The sequence below is a fragment of the Triturus cristatus genome, chromosome 10, assembly GCF_964204655.1.
Source record: "Triturus cristatus chromosome 10, aTriCri1.1, whole genome shotgun sequence".
Taxonomy (NCBI): Eukaryota; Metazoa; Chordata; class Amphibia; order Caudata; family Salamandridae; genus Triturus; species Triturus cristatus.
The window spans coordinates 135,308,701-135,329,250 of record NC_140593.1 but is presented as its reverse complement, the minus strand read 5'-3'; the positions used below and the strand labels follow the sequence as shown (position 1 = coordinate 135,329,250).

At 44.6% G+C, this 20,550-nt stretch overlaps 1 protein-coding gene and 1 long non-coding RNA gene across 2 annotated transcripts in view; one reads left to right on the top strand and one right to left on the bottom strand.

The window, feature by feature from the left end:
* The first annotated feature begins 452 nt into the window (after positions 1 to 452).
* Positions 453 to 20,550, top strand: part of LOC146789037 (collagen alpha-4(VI) chain-like) — a 428,058-nt gene continuing 407,960 nt past the window's right edge. The window contains exon 1 of the mRNA XM_085630646.1: positions 453 to 589. The gene's annotated coding sequence lies outside the window, so the exon portion shown is untranslated. The remainder of the gene's footprint in view (positions 590 to 20,550) is intronic.
* Positions 11,636 to 20,550, bottom strand: part of LOC146789038 (uncharacterized) — a 224,821-nt gene continuing 215,906 nt past the window's right edge. Inside the window, exon 4 of the long non-coding RNA XR_014970017.1 lies at positions 11,636 to 12,981. This is a non-coding gene — a long non-coding RNA (uncharacterized LOC146789038). The remainder of the gene's footprint in view (positions 12,982 to 20,550) is intronic.

Sequence of the window (20,550 nt, the reverse complement as noted above, 5' to 3'; positions counted from 1 at the left end):
CCTTCTCATCTTTCACCCTCTCATTTCATCCCTTTCCTTTCTCCTCTCCGTCTGTACCTTATCCACTTACTGCCCTCTGCCCACCCTAAATCCACAAAGGGTAAAACACAGAGTCAGACCTAAGGCAGGCTTTGTGGCTGGAAAAATGTGAGTAACCTGCCTCTTAAATAACTACAAAAAAGTGCAGGGCAGGCTGCTCCCCTTTCCACCTCTTGGCCCCGGTGCCACTGCACCAGCTGCACCAGTGATGGCTACGCCCTGATCACAGCTTTAGAAACGAGACCACCCCTCCCCTCAGACATCTGGATACTGGGAGGGGGTTCACAATTAGCAAAAGTTCATATGCGATACTGATCTCGCCGAGCACTGCCCCCCTCCCTCGCTTGACGCGAAGCCCCAGTTCAGAAGAGCCCACCCCCGCAGGAGGAGTTACGGCCACACAGGCTGAGACAAAGCGAACTTTGAGAGCTCAGAGGAGTCTGCCCTCGTGAAACTCCCCCTCTTCGCTGCCTGCGTTCGTGGAGTCCAGCCGCCCGCTGCTGCCTCGCGAGGATGCCTGCAGGCACCAGGTGAAGGACAGCTTCCTCAGGTAAGACCATTTATACTACCAAACAGGGGGCGAGGAAAATGTCACCTCTGCACATTCACGCGAAATGTACCTGATGTAAAATGTACCCCTTATAAATGGCTTTCGCTTTTCTGTGTGAAGTGTGTCCTGGTGTTCAGAAAGCCTATGTGATGCCATAGTCAATTGGTACTTTTATAGTTCAGCGTGCTGGTAATGCCTGCATCCCCTGGCCTAGGTGCAAACTCAAAGGATGACCTGGGAGGGACCACTCGGCAAATCCCTGGCTTGCTGTTCACAGCTGCCAAATGGACCCATTCCACGATTGGCACCATTAGCCAGCGTCGACTTCTAAACAAACAGTACTTTTCATGCTGTGACTTTACCGCTATACTTTTTAATAGGAAATATACAACTGCAAAACCCAGAATTCAAAGGGCTGTTCGATTTAAAAAAAAAGGTGTTGCTCGAGCGAGAGGGACAATTGCTTGCCACAGTGCTTGTTTGTAAGCTCGCTGTGGTACTTCTGCTCTAGCAGCAAACACATAAATGATCACATGTGTGAAAGGTGCATCACTACAGGACTGGCTGACGAGTGGTCCAATGTCATGTGCGACACTGAGACAGTGCAAGTCTTTTAGCTGATAACATTTTGGAAGTTTCGATTTCTTTTTGTGGACCAATACCAACCATGTTAAAAGTGGACTGCAAGTCCCAGCATGCAGTGTTCTTGTTACCAGAATAGCCAGAAACGTCTGAATGAGCCACTAGACAGGTACAGAAAGACACATTTAAAACTGTATCTCTAGGGTGTGTAATATCATATTGTGTAAATACATAACAGCACTTTGCGTTCCACATTACAAACGTGTGTGCCTGGATTTCAGATTGAGCGGAGTTTGAGCGTGCGCTGTGAGCTCTTGAGTTCCGAAAAAAGGGGTAGACTCCGCTAATGAGGCACATGTGGGATGCAGAAGGGTGAACGTTCCACTGGCATGAAGGATGGACACAAGCACGGCGTGCAGAGCCACGCCCATGCGGGATGTTTCAATGGCGGCCTGTTTTGAACCAACATTTCCGCTGACTGACACAACATTTTCATTGAACTAATAAGACGACCGCACCTGAAAACAGTAACTTGTAGGTGAAAAGTTCAGGACGGGAGGTAGTGTTTTAATCACTTGCAGTTTGACGCGCTTCCTGATTGGTCAGTGGCTGCAGATCTCACCTTTGCATTCGTTGCCAGCGCAAATGCGACAGCAAAGTTGCCTGGAACGGACATCATTTATGCCATCTCAAATCCCGCTTCGTGACCTGATAAATGATTGTTTGCTTTAAGGCAAATGACGTTTGACTTGGTGTAGACAAGGGTGCTAATAAAAACTGCCACCAAGAATGGATATGCCATTTCTGACTCTGGCAGCATAGTTACCCTACTTATAGCAAAGTAGGCGGCTGATGTCAAGAGTGCAGACACGCCTGCTCTTCCATCCGCCCATCCATGTGCAAGGAGTAGCCAGAAAATTAAAATGCCCCCCACTTTGAACAAAAGCTCTGATGGAACCAAGAAAGCAAAGCAAGTGAGTGCGACCCTCCCTATAAGACCTTCCTTGTCTCTTCAATCTAAACATCTATCATTGCTTCTTTCCACCTTTCATCCACCCATGGATATCCACCATTTCACCTTTACGTCCTGTCATCCGTTCATTCTTTCATCCATCATTCAGACTTTCACCATACCATGCACCCGCCCTTTCACCCATTCTTTCACGCAAACAGCCTTTAGCCCATCCATCTTGTCACCTATACATCCTTTCACCTATTTGCCCACTCATGTATCCTTTCATTTACCCATGTATCCTCTCACTCATTCACACACCCACACATCTTTTCACCCATTCAACTGCCCACAAATCATTTCATCCACCCATGCATACTTTTACCCATGCATCCTTTTACCCATCCACCCTTTTACCCATCCTCTCACTAACCCACTTATCCCTTAACCAGTCCACCTTTTCTCTAATCCTTTCATCCACCCATTCATCCTTTCACCCATCCACCGTTTCACCCATGCATCTTTTCACCCTTTCACCCATACTTTCACTCACTCACTCATCCCTTAACTTATCCACCCTTTCACTTGTCCTTTCATCCACCCTTTCACTTGTCTTTTCATCCACCCTTTCACTTGTCTTTTCATCCTTTCACCCATCTACCCTTTCACTCCTCCATTAATCCACTCAGGCATTTTTTCATCCAATTACCCTTTCCCACATCCTTTTACACATCTACCCTTAAATCCATCCTTTCACTCACCCATGCAGCCTTTCATACATCCTTTCAGCCATCCATTTCACACATCCACCCTTTCACTTCACACACATTATTTCACCCATCCTTTCTCTCACTCACAAATCCTTCCATCCATCCACCCTTTCACCTACCCACGCATCCTTTCATCCACCATTTCATCCATCCTTTCACCCACCCGTGCGTCCTTTTACCCATTCATCCTTTCACCCATCCTTTCACTCACTATACATCCTTTCCACCGTCCACTCTTTCCCCATGCTTTGCCCCGCACATTCATCCTTTCACCGTCTTTCTTTCACCCACCCACACATCCTTTCGGCCACCCACCCATGCAGCCTTTCACTCATCCTTCCCTTTAACCTTCCAAACTTGTTTCCCTTTCCTATCAACCTATCTTTCTTTGGATACTTAGGCGCTTTGCCTGCCGAGTTGCAGACAGAAGAGGCCCATAAAAACCCACCCCCGCTGTAGCTGGTATAGGGAGGGGGTGCGGGAGGTGTTCACTGCGCCCCTGTCCACGTGTGCAGGTAACTCTGCCAGAAACGAGGTTTGCAAGACCTCAAAGTCTAAGCAGGAGAAGGCCTCACAGTCCAGCTTTTTTTTTATCATGCTTGGGCTTGACTTTTTTATTTTATAATATGAGAATGAGGGCTGCAGACTCCGCAGTGCAATGAAAAAAAACCTGGAGTGGGTGAGCTGCTCTCGCATGGAATGGGACATTTGAGAGGTCTCCAGAAATGTTAGGGTTCATTTGTAAAGCGCACCTTTACCCTGAAGGTGGCGCTGAGTAACAGAACCGTAATTGCCAACTTGAAGAAAAATCTCACCATTTGAGGAGGGGGCAGGTCCTTCTGCAGGAAGTACCTAGAAGGCTCTTTTGTACCATCCCCGCCCCCCTCCCCATGAAAGTTTACTGAGGTTGATGCCGGTGTCCTGGGGTGTTTTCACACCCTTAATGGACCTCTACAGTTCAAAGTCTCGGAATACGAGCTGGAAAATCACTATTTACTGTGGGTTTCACTCTTTTCCCTGCAACCTTACCAGGGAGCCAATACCTTGTAGCACAAGGTGGCACCTGTGAGTTGGCAGGTATGCGGACCTTAGAAGGATGAAGGGCTGAGTGGATCTGAACCTCTGACCATGAGATGGAACACAGACCCCACAGTGGACGCATTTGTCCACTAAGCCACCAGACCCGGCTGAATCACTGGCATCCGGTTTCCACCTACAATGTTCTTAACATGCTTGGATAGACCTCAATCCAGTCAGTGAAACGAAATATTTTCTTTCCATCATATTAACAAGCACATTCCGGAGGAGCGGGGGTGATCCGGGAATGCAGTAGCCATTAAACTCTGCGTGAACTGTGGCAAGCACATCCCAAACACGCGGCCAGAGCCCTCGGCTGTGAGCAGGGGGACCGTGATCGCTACTTTGAGAGGAGGCAGAAGGAGAAGGCACATACCTCGGGGGCCGCAGGCAGCACTCACCTACACCCACGCTGCTAGCTTTGCTGCCGCCGTCCTGACATTCACGGCATTGCAGGACTACATTTCCCAGACTCCCGAGTGCAACTGGGGCACTTCCGCCCGACGTCGCGCCAGGAGGCGCTGAAAAGCGCGTCGCTCCCTCCGCGAGCCCGGGACAAGGGCGGGACCGTCTGTGGCCGTCAGAGGCCGAGGGAGGCCGGACTGGGCCGTACCTCTTGGTTCCCGCAACAAGTTTATCTCCTGCAGCTTTGTAGGCCCAAGAGGACATTCGAGATATCACGAGGGAGGGCGCTCCAGGGCTACCTATTGTTTTGCACACAGAACAGCAGATACAGGTATTCATACTGTTAGAAGGGGGCCTGTCAAGGTGCACCGTTATTCGTGCTTCGCATGTTAGCTGTGGTCGATAGCGCCGGTTAGTACTCATTGTTACATCTTTACGGGCTTGTCCCAAGTGTCTTCCTGAGACTTAGTGGCCCAAGGAAGAAGACACACAACATTATAAGTTTGTGATTCTTAAGTTGTAATATGGGTAAACCCAAAAAAAACCCCATTAGGTCAGGGGGTGGAATAAAGGGAACTTTGGATGCATTTATTACGCGAGCCGAATCCTTGTTGACCCACGAAATACAGTTAACAGAGCGCAGGCTGTCCCTTGATTCCCTTTTGGCACACAAACGCTCGTCGCTGGGGACAATATCTGAGTGTGTCACGCCAGGAGTAATTACCACAGCAGGTCAGGGACTCCCTGTCCATAGCGTAACCCAGCGTGTCATTACGGCACAAGTTCACACTAATATGCCTGTGCGTGGGGAACGGGAGATATTGATTTCTGAGGGGTCTGAAAACACCATTTACCAACACAAACTTTCCCCTGTGAGATCAGAGGAAGACTTGGTGGTAGAAATATCGGGAATTGGGGCAAAGGAAGTCCGAGAGCAGGGGGGTATTGCATCCGGAGGGGAGAGGGAGCCTAATGCATTAATAAGGAATAGGGAAGTGGTTACCCGCTCAAAAAAAGCGTTACTGGTGCCAGTTTCTCCCCCTGAAATAGCTGCCTCTGAGGTCACAAGGATCAGGGTTAGCTCACAAAGTAATGGGACCAATAAAAATAGAACAGATAATAAATCCAAAAGAGGTGGGGCTAGAAAAGAAACCAAAGTCGTTGAGGACGGGGCCAATAGGTCAGCCTGCCAACACTGCAAAATTAGTTCTTCTGTAAATGGGGAGGAATGGTCATGAGAGATAATGAAAACATTAGAGGCCAACTTGGAAGCCCTTTTAGCTAAACATCTGGGTCCCATAGTGGAACATATAAAGAGAGTAGAGGAGAAAGTTAGTAGGCTTCTTGAACAGAACAGCGGTGAACCCCCAGAGCCCCCACTGCGCTCGAGACATGAAGGGATAGGGATTGTACCCTGCCCTGCTAGCCCCTGTGAAATCAGAAGCAGGATGAAAGGAAATATAGGGAGAGTTGATCCCACTCTCAGTAAGGATAAAGTTACGCCCACTATTCCTGTGCCCAATAGACCACAACACGAGGGTAGTAAAAAAAAGGGCTCGGAGGAGCCAATAGTTCCCCAGAGGAACAGGTGCACTGCACACCGGGGCTGCAGACGCTGGATTTACCCCCAGCTTCTTGTCCATATACAATAGTCTTAGTGGGGGTCCCGGCCAATAATCAGGATAGAGAAGAGTCTACAAGCTCCCTGATAAATAAGGTCAATCACTGGATGTATAATAATGTGAAGGTGCCCAAGCCACAGAGTAGCCACATTCTCATGGCAAGGAGGGTAGCCTGGGTTGGACCTTCTAAGAAAAAGTTTGCAGGAGACTGCGTTATTGTTAATTTCAGACACCCCGAATTGGTAAAAGAACTGCTTATTTCAAATTACGGGGTTTTTGACAAAGGGACGAGCATAAAGATGCTCCCCCTGAACTTTTTTTACAGGGACTATTCAAAAGAGCAAGGCCAAGTGACACGCAGAAGAGGGGAAATTCCCAACGTAGGGGCCAACAGATTGGGTTTAGTATCTAACAGGTTCATCCCGTTGTTTGATGCAGCAGTGATGGATGAACTGGACTGACTGGCACAAGGTGCAAACACGGAGATTCCCCCTCTCTTAGTTAGCCCAATGTCAACGGACACTGTGGGTCCCATGGGAAATTCTCTTTTATCTGTTATTCCCCCTAACAAGGTTTTGCTTAACCCTTCAGACAAGAGTATTGGACTGGCAACGAGTAGTCTAGCAGGACTTTTTCCTCAAACACAGGTCACTCCGGCCAGGAGAGAGATAAATTATGAGGCTGAGGAACTTAGGGTGGTATCGTGGAATATCGCAGGGATCTCGACCAAATTAAAAAATAAGGAATGGCTGGATTTCAGTCGTAAATTCCACATTATCTGCCTACAGGAAACGTGGGAGATGGACAGTAGTGCCCCACCCCTAGAGGGGTATAAAATGTTTTTTGTTCCTGCCCGAAAATCTATAATGGGCCGAGCTAAGGGGGGTCTAATAATGTATGTGTCTCTCTCCCTACAAGGGTCCTGGGACGTTCTGGGCTGGAGCTCAGATAACATCTAGGGTATTAGTTATTGTAAGAAGGGCCTAAAATTCGTTTTGATAAACTTCTATAACGCGGGCCAATCAATGCAGAGGCTGAACGAGCTCAAGGATAGATTGGCAGATTTGCATGATAGGGGAAACAGCCACCCCAATTTGATTTTAGTGGGCGATTTTAACTGTCATCAATGCCCATATTTGAAATGGGGAGGGGGAAAATGGGACTCCTGTCCATCTGTAAAGGATTGGCACTTAGAGCATACAATGGAAGGTAGCGAACTAAGTAAGATCCTGGGTATATATGATTTAGCCCCTACGATGGACTTAATTAAACCAAGAAACCCTAATACTATTAATCCTTCCTTTAAAGGCAGGGGCAGGGATACAATTATTGATTTTATCTTTGTCTCACATAGTTTTAAATGTAAGGTCATAGATTTTAGTATAGAAATTAGTATTTTTAGTGATCATAACCCCTTGGTGTTGTCCCTGAGGGATTTGGACGTATCTACACAGCCAAGGAATAGGATGACGAGGGGAACATTGGTAGCAACCGACCAGGGCAGGCGCATACGTTGGACCAACATTGATGGGGAAGCATTCTATAAAAAACTTATTGCATCCCCAGAAAGTGGGATATGGAAGTGCTTAAATCAGGAAGTTGAGGGCAAAGAATTGATAAGTGCTTTTGAAAGTACGGCAAGGGACATCGATAGGTTACTGAGGGCCAAATCATCGCCTATGTCTAATCTTTTACCAAAATGGTTCGACAAAGCATGCTCCAGAGCCCAAAAAGAATTGAAACTGGCACTCAAAATGGTACCTAAGGATAGGAGTAGGATAGTGGATTGTAGGGCTCAATATAAATTGGCCATAAAAAAGAGGAAACATACCATCCACTGCGAGGCCTGGGAGAATTTGAGGGAGGCAGCAGAGAAGAGAGACATGTCGAGATTTTGGAAGGTGATTAATGACCCCAGTTGCCAGGCACCGAATAATGAAAAGGTGGCCTGTCATGTCCTGCCCGAAGCTTGGGTATCTCATTTTAAGAATCTGTACAATCATGGCAGTCTCACTGCCCGACAAATTACAGAGGTGGGCATTTTACCAAGCTCATGGTTGCAGTTTTCAGTGGGCGAGATTAAAGATGGAATATATGCCCTGACACGGAACAAGGCCCCAGGACCGGATGGGATTCCCCCCGATTTATTTTTGTCCCAGGTCGACCTATGGGCACCTATACTCACGAGAGTTTTTAATACGGCAGTCGAAATGGGAATGCCCAGGTCTTGGTCAACTGCTAGCATTGTTCCCCTATTTAAAAAGGGTTTTAGGGAAGGTAATCCTAAACCGCCTGATGGATTGGGCAGAGGAAAATGAAATTATTACCGACACGCAGTATGGTTTTAGAATTGGCCGTTCCACCACGGATCAATGCCTTAACCTATATAACCTGGTGGCCAAGTACACCGTGGCAGGCGAGGGGACAGTCTTTCTAGCCTTTATGGATCTGACAGCAGCTTTTGACCGGGTTAATCGGGAAAAGTTGTGGGAGATTCTAGAGCTGTTAGGGGCCGATTTAGGTTTAATATTCATCTTAAAATCATTACATATGAACACAACAGCTCAGGTCAGGTATAGAAATGAGGGGAACCTCACTGATCATTTTTCATGCACTAGGGGTGTGAGACAAGGTTGCATCTTGGCGCCCTTTTTATTTACGTTATATATAAATGGTTTGGATAAAGCACTTGGGGAGCTGGGGGTAGATTGTCCTAGAGTTGGCAACAGAAGTATACCTGTCCTCTTATACGCGGACGATGCGGTACTCCTGTCGCGTACAGGAAGGGGACTGCAGTCTCTCATTGATGGCTTCTGTGGGTTTATGGCAAATTTAGACCTGTCCCCCAATTTAACAAAATCATACGTAATGGAAGCAGGAAAAAGACCAACGAGGAATTTTAATTTTAAAATTGGGGATCACAAATTAGAGAAGGTCGAGGTCTTTAATTATCTTGGGATAATTTTCGACAAACACCTCAATTTTAACACACTAATCTCAGAAAAATGTAAACAACAATCGAGTACAATGGGCTCAATTATGAATCGAGCTACGAGATTAGGTCGTTGGTCCCCGAACGAAATATTGCATTTATACAACTCAATTTGTTGCTCCAAAATTATGTATGGGAGTGAGGTTTGGGGATTCAGAAATACTTCCATGATACAATTGGAGGAAAACAAGTTTCTCAGAAGGATTCTGCAAGTCCCTCAAAGTATACCGGCCCACATTGTTCACAAAGAGCTAGGGCTTCCTTACATTACTGACAGACTAAGCATTAAACCAATAATGTGTTGGATTACAATTTGGACCAACCCTGAGGCTAGTCTAAGTAGACAAATAATTAAGGATTGCATTAATAGGGACAAAGGGCATAGGATACCGTGGCTTAAATATGTGAAGGATACTCTGAAATGGTTGGGCTTTGCTAGTTATTTTGAAGAGCCCACGTCCTTGACGCCCCAGTTAAAAGTAGTTATAAAAGCTGAACACCTCAGGCGTCTAGCCTGCGCACGTGAAGACAGTGAAATACTGAAAGGGTCAGTGCGTGCACATATATTAACGAAATCTGTAGTAGGTTTAGAACCCTACCTGGCGCAGATATATAATAAAAATGATAGATTTTTAATGACTAGATTCAGACTGGATCTTTTACACCACATTTTAGCTGTCCCCGCAGGGTATACAAGAGACATTGGGTCAAAGGGTCCGTGCAGCTGCGATCTGGGATCTCCGCAGGATACCCTCCATTTTGTATTCTTTTGTCCATTATATGAATACCCAAGGGCAGTTTTCTTAAAATCCATCTTAAGAATGAATAAATTTACCCAGGTAAGGGTAGCACTCTTATACCTGAAACTCTCCTCGGAACCACTCACTCTGTTTTGCACCGTGAACTTTTTAAGACTAGCTGCAAAATTAAGGAAGACTAGATGTGAGGTGTAAGCAATTTTGCTGTTTGGGTATAGAGTGCTGGGTTCTATGATCAAAGTTGCCTTTTTAAAGCGTATATTTGGGATATGTTATGATGTTTTATTATGATATAGTATATTTTATAATGTAGTGTTTTAATCTGGCCATGACCATGCATTTTAAAGAATTTTATCATGTCGGTATCGTGTACTCTATAGTTGTCAGCACCCTGCACTTTAAAACATCATGAGTTCGTAGCCCCTTTTTTAGGTATCTTGTTATTTTGTTATTAAGGCCCCGGACTAACCCTGTAGAAATGACTTATTTTAAATATTTTAAGATCATTTGCTCATATTATTGTATTGTGAAATGTGTAAATGTTTTGTTCTTTCTTGGATGTTTTAATATCCGAATAAAGATATTTTGATTGATTGAAATATTTTCTTACTAATAAAATATCACAGTTTTAGTGCAACTTTGGCTCACGGAATTTAGCGTTTCTCCACCAAAAAAATGTCTTTCCCCATGGGGTTCACCCACCTTGTTGGAGGCATCGCTGCTGCCGTGGCGAAAGACAGTTTGTCCTCAGTCGCCCCCGCAGGAGCGGAATTAATATCTGTTGGCCCAACTCTCCTGCAGGCCATCCATCTTTATGTACCTAAAATTTAACAAATGCAGATGTAGAAATAAACTGAGTAATGTCAAAAACAACTGTCCCGTGCGGCATCTGGACTTGTAACTTGTTCCATTTATGTGTTGAGTTTCCTTCACCCGATCACCTCCTCAAACAAGCTTCACATACCACAGATAAGTTCAAGACTTGCTCTTAAATTTGGAGAAAACTTCTGACACATTTCACATCGAATTCAAGAATTAATCCTGGAACTGAAAAGCAGGCCTACTTTCCAGAAGCACTCTATTGTGTAATATTTAGTTAGATACGAGAAATGTCGACCAGATTTCAATCTGTGCATGAGAAACGATCGCATTTCCAACTTTAGCTTTGTCAATGGTTTCTCCATGACGTAAGCACTTTGCCGTATGCAGCGATCCCTGCTCCTTCACTCCTACCAACCACCCTCGTGCCCCCTACCCCCTCCCCCAGTTTCCATCCTGGAAACACACTCACTCCTGCCCTAGAGACCAGGAGTGTTGGTGGGTTCTACCTGCCTTTGCATGTAGACCTGCCTAGGAATGTCCACACACATGTAACAGCTCTACAGTTTGCCATTGGAGAAAATCATCTCAAATATTTATTGGGCATCTATTTTGAATTTAGGTGTGCAAACCCGTTGTAAAGCAAGCCCCCGGTGGCCAAGATGCCTTCTTTCTCTGTATGTGATTAAGCACAAGTGACCTTTGGCATCGCGTGCTGACAGCTAGCAATCAGTGAATGATTCTGCAGGCTTTCATGCCTGGCGTAAGTGCCAACAGATGGTTCAATCTAAGAGAACATTTACCAGTTTCGTTTCTATGAGTAGGCTAATTTCGTATTACTGGCGACTCGAGGAGTTTGCCACATTTTTCAAGTTAAAATGAACTTCGTTGGCATGAAAAGTTGTACAAGTATAGGCTGATTATGTCAAACAAACTAGAAAACAGAACATTTCTATAGTATATATTGTGATTTTTATGTGCAGGCAAAGGCATGAATGCATGCATATTTATACATTGTTCTCAAAATATACTCAATATATCTAGACATACATGAACGCAACCCAGGTGCCACTGCACTTAACTTGTTTATTAATTTATAACAAAGCATTTTATATAGAAAAGTACACTATAAAGACACTACAAACTGTTACATCAGAAGAACAGAAAACAATTTAAAAAAGAGGGCAGAGGAAAGGTTTTTTTAGTGCCCCCCACATTTGAATAAGGTGAAATATTGTTAAGGGAGGTGCAGATTGAATAGAAAAAGCAAAACAACATTGTGGGACTTTAAAAGGAAGTTACTTAAAGCAGTAGTTAAGTGTATAGCATAGAAATAGCTGGCATTATATTCCATTCTAAGCTTGATGATGGGATGTAACATGTTATGCAATCAATCAATCAATCAATCAATCAATCAATCAATCTCTTGACTCCCTGATTGCTCTCCTATGTTGATCTACTCTTTTTAGATCTCACCTACCAGACAGAGTAAGCAAACATATAATTATTTTACTGTGGGCTTACAGTTTGCCCATTGCTTACCAGTGGTTTGCTCTTTTCTTCCTTTTCATCAATTTAGGAGGGCTTTCCTTTTTAGGTCTCGCCTGAGCCAGCGCTTTAGCGCTGCACTGGCAAGAGCTATAGAAAGCGGGATTTGGAAGTGTAAACTAGTGCTTTTCAGGCCGCCAACTACAGTGCATGTGCGCCGGGCGCGCGCACCATTTGTCAGCCTGCTGATCACTTTCGCTGCCGCTTTGATGTTCTCAGTGAGCCACGCGGCCACTGAGAACATCAAAGTGGCCGCGAAAGTGCTCACCATATGCCAGCCTTCCCTGGCAGCTCTAAGTGTATTTTTAGAGCATGCCACTCGCATGTCAGGCTTTGCTCCCCCTTTCGCGCCAGGACAGAAACAAGCAATATGACAATTATACATAAATGAACCATTAATGTTGTCTTATATAAACCTGCAATGAGACGTTTTGCCAAATAAACCTGCAATTAGACGTTTTTACAAAAGAAATTCGTGGGTTGTCTGCTAATTATGGTGCGACACGCTCGAAGCCACTTCTCCCCCTCCCTTACAGCGAAGCTACACAGAGCCATCCGGATTCATTAATGAGATTAAAAAACACTAAAATATTTAGTTAATTTGCCTTGCAGCACTTCATACAGTGCTCGTGGGCACACAATTAACGTTATTTACTATTTCTTTGTCTTGGTGCACTTCATACACTGTTCGTCTTTTCTCGGACATGGGGGGAGGAAAGCATTAGTAAGTGCCACACACACCTTTATTAAGGAGGAGTTGTAGGAATTCTATTCACTACCTATACATTTAACGTCAGCAGGCACTGAAAGCGCAGGCTGTATTTCTTTTCAGACATCTGTTGAATTACATGATGTCATCCAAGCCACCTGAGTGAAAAAGAGCAAAGATTTAGGAGACAGAAATTATATCCTAATTTCAGCAAACATAGCCAGCATAAATCTTGAAAGCAAAACTAATTATAAAGGCTATTATTATAACAATTCTTTAATAGTTTTGAATAAAGAAAAAAGTTCATTTTTAAATTTTACATATATACATGAAAATAATCACAGTTGTCTCATTGTTATATACAGAATAATGTTAAGTCATAGATGACATAGATAATTTCCAAGAAATAAACAGTATGGAAAAGACACAATGTTAATAACAATATTTGCAATATGTTACACAATTCATTAAATGTGTCAATGGCTTTAGGATGTTTCCATAATCCGATCAGGATATAATTTCTGTCTCCTAAATCTTTGCTCTTTTTCACTCAAGTTTATATACCCTGATTTAGGACGAATAATTAGGGGTATCCCTCTTTCTTCTTCACACTTAAGTCATCCAAGCCACCACCTTGCTCAGATGGCCTGCTCTAGGGGTATTTTTTAGAGCACGCCACTCGCATGTCAGGCTTTTGCTCCCCCTTTCTCACCCGCTCCTCCACCTCCCTTACCGCATGGGAGACTTCCGCGACAGAACAGACAACAGGCGCCACTGAGCTTGAAACCAGAAAGAGCCATCCATCTTGGTTAATGGGGGCATTCGCAAGTGTTACAAATACAGTAAACGCGGGCGCCAGGACAGAAACAATACCAGACATCCTTACGAATTCAAGTTGCAACAAGCATTGGCATAGCCAATAGGTCTCGCTTTTGGGACCTTATAAATGTTTAGCCATGCAACAGTTGCATAACTAAATACTTATAAGGTCCCAAAAGCGAGACCCATTGGCTATGCCAATGCTTGTTCTTCCTGTGTTTGTCGCTCCCCTGGAGAATCAACACATTGCTTGTGTCCTTCTATTGCACACTTTCCAAGCACTTTGTATGGTCTGGCTTGACAGCTCAGCTGTCACCAGCCACTTTGTGAGCGTCACTAGAGAGGGTCTTTGGCTCATGTTGGGTGCCAGGAGAACATGTTTCGATTGGGCAGACTTGTGTGCTTCCACAAGTGATTGCTTGCCCTCCACACGTCTATTATCATTTTGTTTATTTATCCAGCTGCCTGAGGTTGAACTTTCAGTGGCACACACATGACATTGTAATGCTATTAAAGTCTCTTAAATTACTAAATATTTTATAGTGTTTTTCTCTGGCAGCACAGATGGCAGGAGGGCAGTCATTAACTGACATGGATTTTTAGGTCTACTGCATTTTTTTAATGTCAGACCGGTTGGCATTGCCAATGCTTGTTGATTAAGCACTCCACAAGATTGCATGTTTTGCAGCTGTCTCCCTTGTGTACTTCTCACCCTCATGCCGCTCCCATTGTGCCTCTCTCTCGCCAGCTCAACATTGCTCTATCTCGCTCACTTACTTTTCTTCTACCCATGCCCTCCAAGTTGCTTTTGGCCCCACTTGCACCAACCATGTTGTTTCTGTCCCTCCACCCTTTCTGTTGCTTCCTCCCCACCAGCATACTCTGTGCTGCTTTTGCCCCCACCGGTTCCCACTGTTGCTTCCACCCCATGTTGTTTCCTCCCATCCACTTTGAAAAAAAAGGCTTATGCATGCTTTTTTTTCAGTCACTGATCCACCTTAGATTGTTAGCTAAAAATGAAAAAGGAATTTATGCTGTACCTACAAAATAATCCCACAACCAGATACGTCAAAAGTTTTCTGTTTTAAAAAAAAATCTTTAGCCATTCGGCAGAGCCTCAGGAATGTTTCACAGTTTGGCTAAAAAAACAATTGGCAAAACGAATAAATCCACAGGTGAGAAATGTTGGCTTTGCCAATGCTTGTATTTATTCTTCTTTTATTCTTGGTAAAATCTTTAATCTTTTTCTAGGTTTGGAAACCCCATCTATTTCCTATAGCCATGTTTCTTGAATCGCATGCAGAGCGGAGATAGATGGAAGCGATTCACCCTCAGCCCCTCCCCTGACATTTTGGCTGCACAGCCTGGCCTCTGTTTTTCATCCACTGAGGCCGGCTTGTGTCAATCTGTTTCAACCTATTCTTTGTGATGACCGAGTCTGCATCTGGTGTGCATCTGTCTACATTTGTAGGTGCAGAAATGCTTGAGACTTGCTGCTCTGTGGTTGAGTCGACAGCTGGGTTGGAGAATAGACAGATAAGGGCAGAGGTAAGTGGAGATGGGGTGGAAGTAGATGTTTAGGCCTTACATTTGTCTGGAATATACTTCCGAAAAAGTCAGCCTTTTGAACTCTCTTTGGTGATGTCCGGCTCCTATGAAAGGTTTCTAAGGTCTGTGCAGCATGCATACCATGATACCGCAGGGTGACCTGCTGTCAAGGGCATACATACCTCTGGCAGTCCTGCACATGTGTCCTATTTACTGCTGGGAGTGAGGCAGGCAGTGTAGCGCATTGCACAGCTGTCTCACAATAGCACTTACAGATGCCGAGCCCCCGAATATATCCAGGCGCCAATAGAGCAGCGCGTTTGTTTGGCTGTAACAGAGGAGCTTTGATGCTTTTCAGTTCTTGGCGCTAGCGTGAATTGGGCTGGTGCGGCATGTGTCACTTCGACGCCTGAACATGGCTGCTCTTAATTCATTTCGGAATGCAGTCACTTTCAGAAGAAATACCATGAGCAAGAGCTCATTATGAAGAAGAATCATTGTTTGCAAAAAGTATCTATTAATATCATGTTGACGGCAACAACAAAACTTCTAAACACATCCTTTAGGAATATATTTCTAACACCCTCACTCACCCTGAAACTGAACCATAATCCACCAGGGATGCCAATTCCTAATCTTCGCTTTATGCTGACGCTTACTCAGCTGCACTCTTAACCCTTGTAATAAGTATTGATCCAACCACGGGCCTCATTCCCAAAGATTGTGCTGTGGCTTGGGTACTCTTGAAGTACTCTTGACTCACGTCAGTAATTCAGAGCTCCAGCCTCATTAGTACCACTTACCTCTTTTCACTCAAATAACCCTTTATTTCACATAGTGCTTTTTTATTGCTAACAGAACAAATCTTCTTTTTCATTTTTTGTATTTTTGTCCCCGTGGTGTAAAGATAACATTTATTAAGACTTGTCTTCATAATAATATTTGTGCATAAAGCAGCATATTGGTGCTAACTGCAACTGACAAGAGAAGTGGCCCAGGGCCTGACTGGACACCAGAAGCAGAGTTGCAGACTTTAGAAGTGCCAGTCCACATGACATCAGGCGTAAGGATCGAGTCTGGTCAGGAGTGCTTGGGGTGAAGACCCAGGGTTCCCCCACATCCATGCTTATTCCAATGCAACAGTTAAGCTGTGTCAGTTTCTATGATTCTTCCACAAAGGCGCGTGTGACTAACTGTGATTTATACCCTAATCAGTGCTTCTCCCACAAGGACCATGTTCACCTCTTCAGAAGCAAAAAAACGCACATTCCTGAAAAACACTACGACAACTCTCCAGTGGAGGGAGGACCCAGGTGTGTGCATGCATCGCAGCTCGTCTGCACATGGAAAGCCATATTGGAATGGGTTGTCTTTAACAGAAAATCCATTGCAAAGTTTCCATCAGGCATGTGCATGTGTCATGCCGCATGCGTTCGCATGTGATTGGCAAAAAGCATTGGCAAAGCCAATAGCTCGTTAATTGGCTCACCACCATTTCTGATGGAAGGTGGCATCTCTATGTCTTCACTCTGATTCTGTGAAAAACATAAAGTGAATTCCTTCTGTAACTTCTGAGCGGCCTATGCCAAGTTTGATGCTATAATAATCTGCATCACAAAGGGCACCGCTGCCAAATGTACACCCTCCATGTGCTGATTTAGCACAAACTCATGGGTCTGGGGGAAAAGATGGTAATCTTGACAGTGCATTCAAGTGAAATACAGAGCCGCTGCTTTGAAGCCGCACCATGTTTCACTGTGCAGGCAGAAACCCACCTGAAGTTTGAAGGGGGATTAGAGATCACCTTGCAGGCAGGTGCAGTGAGTGACTGCGCCCGCCTGCAAGGGAATGTCTGGGGGGGAAGGTCCATGGGGCCCTCTTCACCCCTCCATTGACAGCTTCTTTGCCTATGCACCTGTGCCTACAATATGACATGGGCACAGAGGCAAAGGGATTCCCTCATTTGCATTGGGCCATACCATGTGCGCCAGCCCTATCAATATTAAAAAAAGTGAAGCACAAGAGTCTGCGGCCCCTTCTGTAATACCAACGTGCCCCCGGGTCACGCAAAATAGGAGGAAACTCCTGTTGCGCCCCAGGGCTCTTCCTTAATACGGCCTCTGATGAAGAGTCATAGAAAGACACTGTTAGCACTGCCAACATGGAGGTCACCATAGACACGATCTGTCTAGCCCCGATTGGAATAGTAAGATAAAGAAAGCTCTGCTTTAAATGCCCGCCTCTTGTACTAGCAATGCGAACCACCCTATCAATTTGTGGGATCATCGGTAACATTCCACTTAGCAGAATCTCTCGAATCCTAATTTAGGAGGAGGAAATGTAGTCTAGTTGCTGAACTGCCGATGTGGGAATCCGCATATCTGGCTTCTAATCCTGGATTCAGCACTTGACCGTAAATTGTGTGATTCTTGGCAAACAGCTTCATCTCTGTATTCAACAAACTGTAAGCATGTATAATTGCCTAATAAAAACGTAACTCTATAAATACATGTAATGAACTGTACTGTCTCCATTACATGAGATTAACTAGTTGTATACATCTCTTCAGCTGTCTCTAGGCGCTAAATAACAAGGGTTACTCTTATCCAACTTAATGGCGCTCCACTTTCCAACCTTGGAAGGAGGAAAGGTAGAGTCAGCCTTTCTGCAATTCAGACCTCTGACTTGCCATTCACCATATAGCTGAGCCGCATGCTTTTAACTCACTGAGCCATCCAGGCGTATATCTACCCCCCTTGAATATGATCCTGATTTAACCACATTAGCCACACAATACCTTTGCATGTAAAACACTTCATGTTTGAGGTGTTTTTGCTGCTACAGTAAGAACATATATCCGTACAGTACTCACTGCTCTTTGTAGCAAGGTTTGCACTGTGTCATACCCCTAATATCTCAATACTCAGCCCTTTGTTACGTGCTGTGGAAACACACATTTAGACAGGGAAGGCTGTAGTGTAATCAAAGTGTTATGGGCCCAACTGCAAGGAAGGAAATGGGACCTCTGGAAGCAGTTTGAATTATAAAATACAGCAATAATCTGGGTCTAGTGGTCCCCGGTGCCACTGCACCTGCTGCACCAATAGAAGCTACGTCCCTGAGAACAGATTCATTCCAGATTACTGCTGAGTTTGTCAGCCCTACAAATATGGATACCAAAAAGTGGCACGTCCCTGTAATGCCCGCGCCCCTCTCCTTTCTCGAACTACCTGCCACAGACAGAGGTAATTACTCTGGGATCAATGTTTTTGTCAATGAGATGGAATGACCGAAATCAATGTAGATAAAAAAAACATTCTGGTTAATAATCTACCCACAGCATTACTTACTACTTTGGGTTGAAATATTTTGTTTGAAAATATGTATTTCTTGATTTACATACATTTTGCTATCACATTATTCTGAAAGTAAATACATTAATATTTGAACTCCTGTCCTAACATATTTATGGAAGGTGTTTGTCCCAACTCCCAGCATTATTTCTTGAAGCGCAATGGAAAATGAAATATTTCATATAGTTATGAATACTGTCCTGGTGTTACTGGGCTGTGTCTAGTTTCTTACCTGTGCACACAGCTCACCTTTGGGACATATTTGTTTCTCCAGATGTTGCCAGGCACTCTGCAGTGACCCGTCTACCCATGGAACATTGTTTATGCTTGTTTGTGTCTAATTAATACTAGAGAGAGGGGTCAAATATCGAACGAGTTTGACAAAACTCCATCATACTTTACTATTCCAATTATGATTTTAATAAAATTCTCATTCTGGTTTAGTTAGACTCCAAGGGTTTAAGGCAAAGTTTATCACTAGTACCAGGAGTACTTACATTTCTGACTTTGTTGACTAAGAGTGATAGCCTGGCATAGTGCCCAAATGGACTGGAGGGGGTGGGGGCGACACCCCCACCAGACACACACATTGATGGAAATGATGTCCAACATTTGAACTTTATTGTGAGGGTGTCTCATTATCAGCTGCCCCTTTTTCACCCAAAGAAATGTGTTTTAAAATAGTGTTTGGGTCATTATGATTTAACAACAGTAACGCCAAGTAAGGCCTCTCAAAGCACTGACTGTCATCTGCTTTCTGCTGACAATTAGTGCTGCTGTGTCTGCTAGTGACCAGGACTGGACTGGGTGGGACTCGAGCAGCTCTTGAACCCCTTCCCATCCTAGCCTCGGCGTTGCACCCATCGAGTGAACATTGCATTGTGGAACCGCTAGTCCTTCGGGAATGTTTCGGACAAACTGCATTTTATAAGACATTTTTCCTTATGCAGCAGCTAAAAAGACACTGTTTGTACAGGCATTTGAGAAGGAAACTGATAAAATATTCCAGTGCTTTCGGAAGCAATTGTTTTATTTTATTTCCTTAACAGCAACTCATTAACGTTCCAATAAAATGTATTTGTGCTTGACCCAAAAGTCTGGATGCAAAGCAGGCAAACAGTCGTAAGAGATGCATCTCCCATCTGATAGAGTGCGCCTCGTTACTGAAAAAACCCCACTGAAAACCATACGCCAGAATAAACAAGGCCATTTTTAGGTCTCGCCTTGGCAGCGCATACGCTGCATGCGCTGTCTCAGCGAGACTTAAAGTAATCTGTATATTGGCTTCAACTCAGTGTAATTTCTCCTGCCCCTCACGATTGGTTTAAGTCTGGCATTGCTGTTGTTTTCTTGATTTCCGTTGGCTGTTGGCCCTATGGTAACTTCCGTGTAGTCCCGAGGCAGCGGCACCTGACTGCAGTTTCACTCCGCTCGCACTTAATTGCCTGCAGTGTGCCATCTGGTTGGGGGCGTGGCCCCCTCCTCTCCCTCGTTCCGCGCGGCTGCTTGTGTTTTTTTACCGTGAGGTAAGTTCGTTTCATTTTTGCAATATGCGCGAGGCAATTGCTTCCCCCCCCCTCCCGCAGTCTGTCTGCGTTGCGGAGGGATTGTGCTCCGAGCTCTGGAGTTACACCGGCTACCAGCCACGTCTACTTCCTGGAGATAACTGCAACAAAGGCGGCCATCTTTGAAGGGCAGGATTGGAAGTTAATGAAAGATAATGCCATTATCAGGTAAAGCAAACGTGAGAAAATGCATTGTTTTTTGATTTCAATAGGATTCTTGTAGTATCTTGTTTAATTCGTTTCATAAAAAGAATGTTTCTAAACTTTTACAAAGATAATACAATAGAAGCAGTTACCTATTACTCAAAATGTTTTTCGAGCGAGTCGAGAATTATTTTCAGCATTCTGTACATTAGGTACAAAGGGTGTCGTATTGCTCCAATTACACTGAGATATCGGTTTAGCACATTCAAAACGGCCGCCTGAATGCACATTCCGGGTC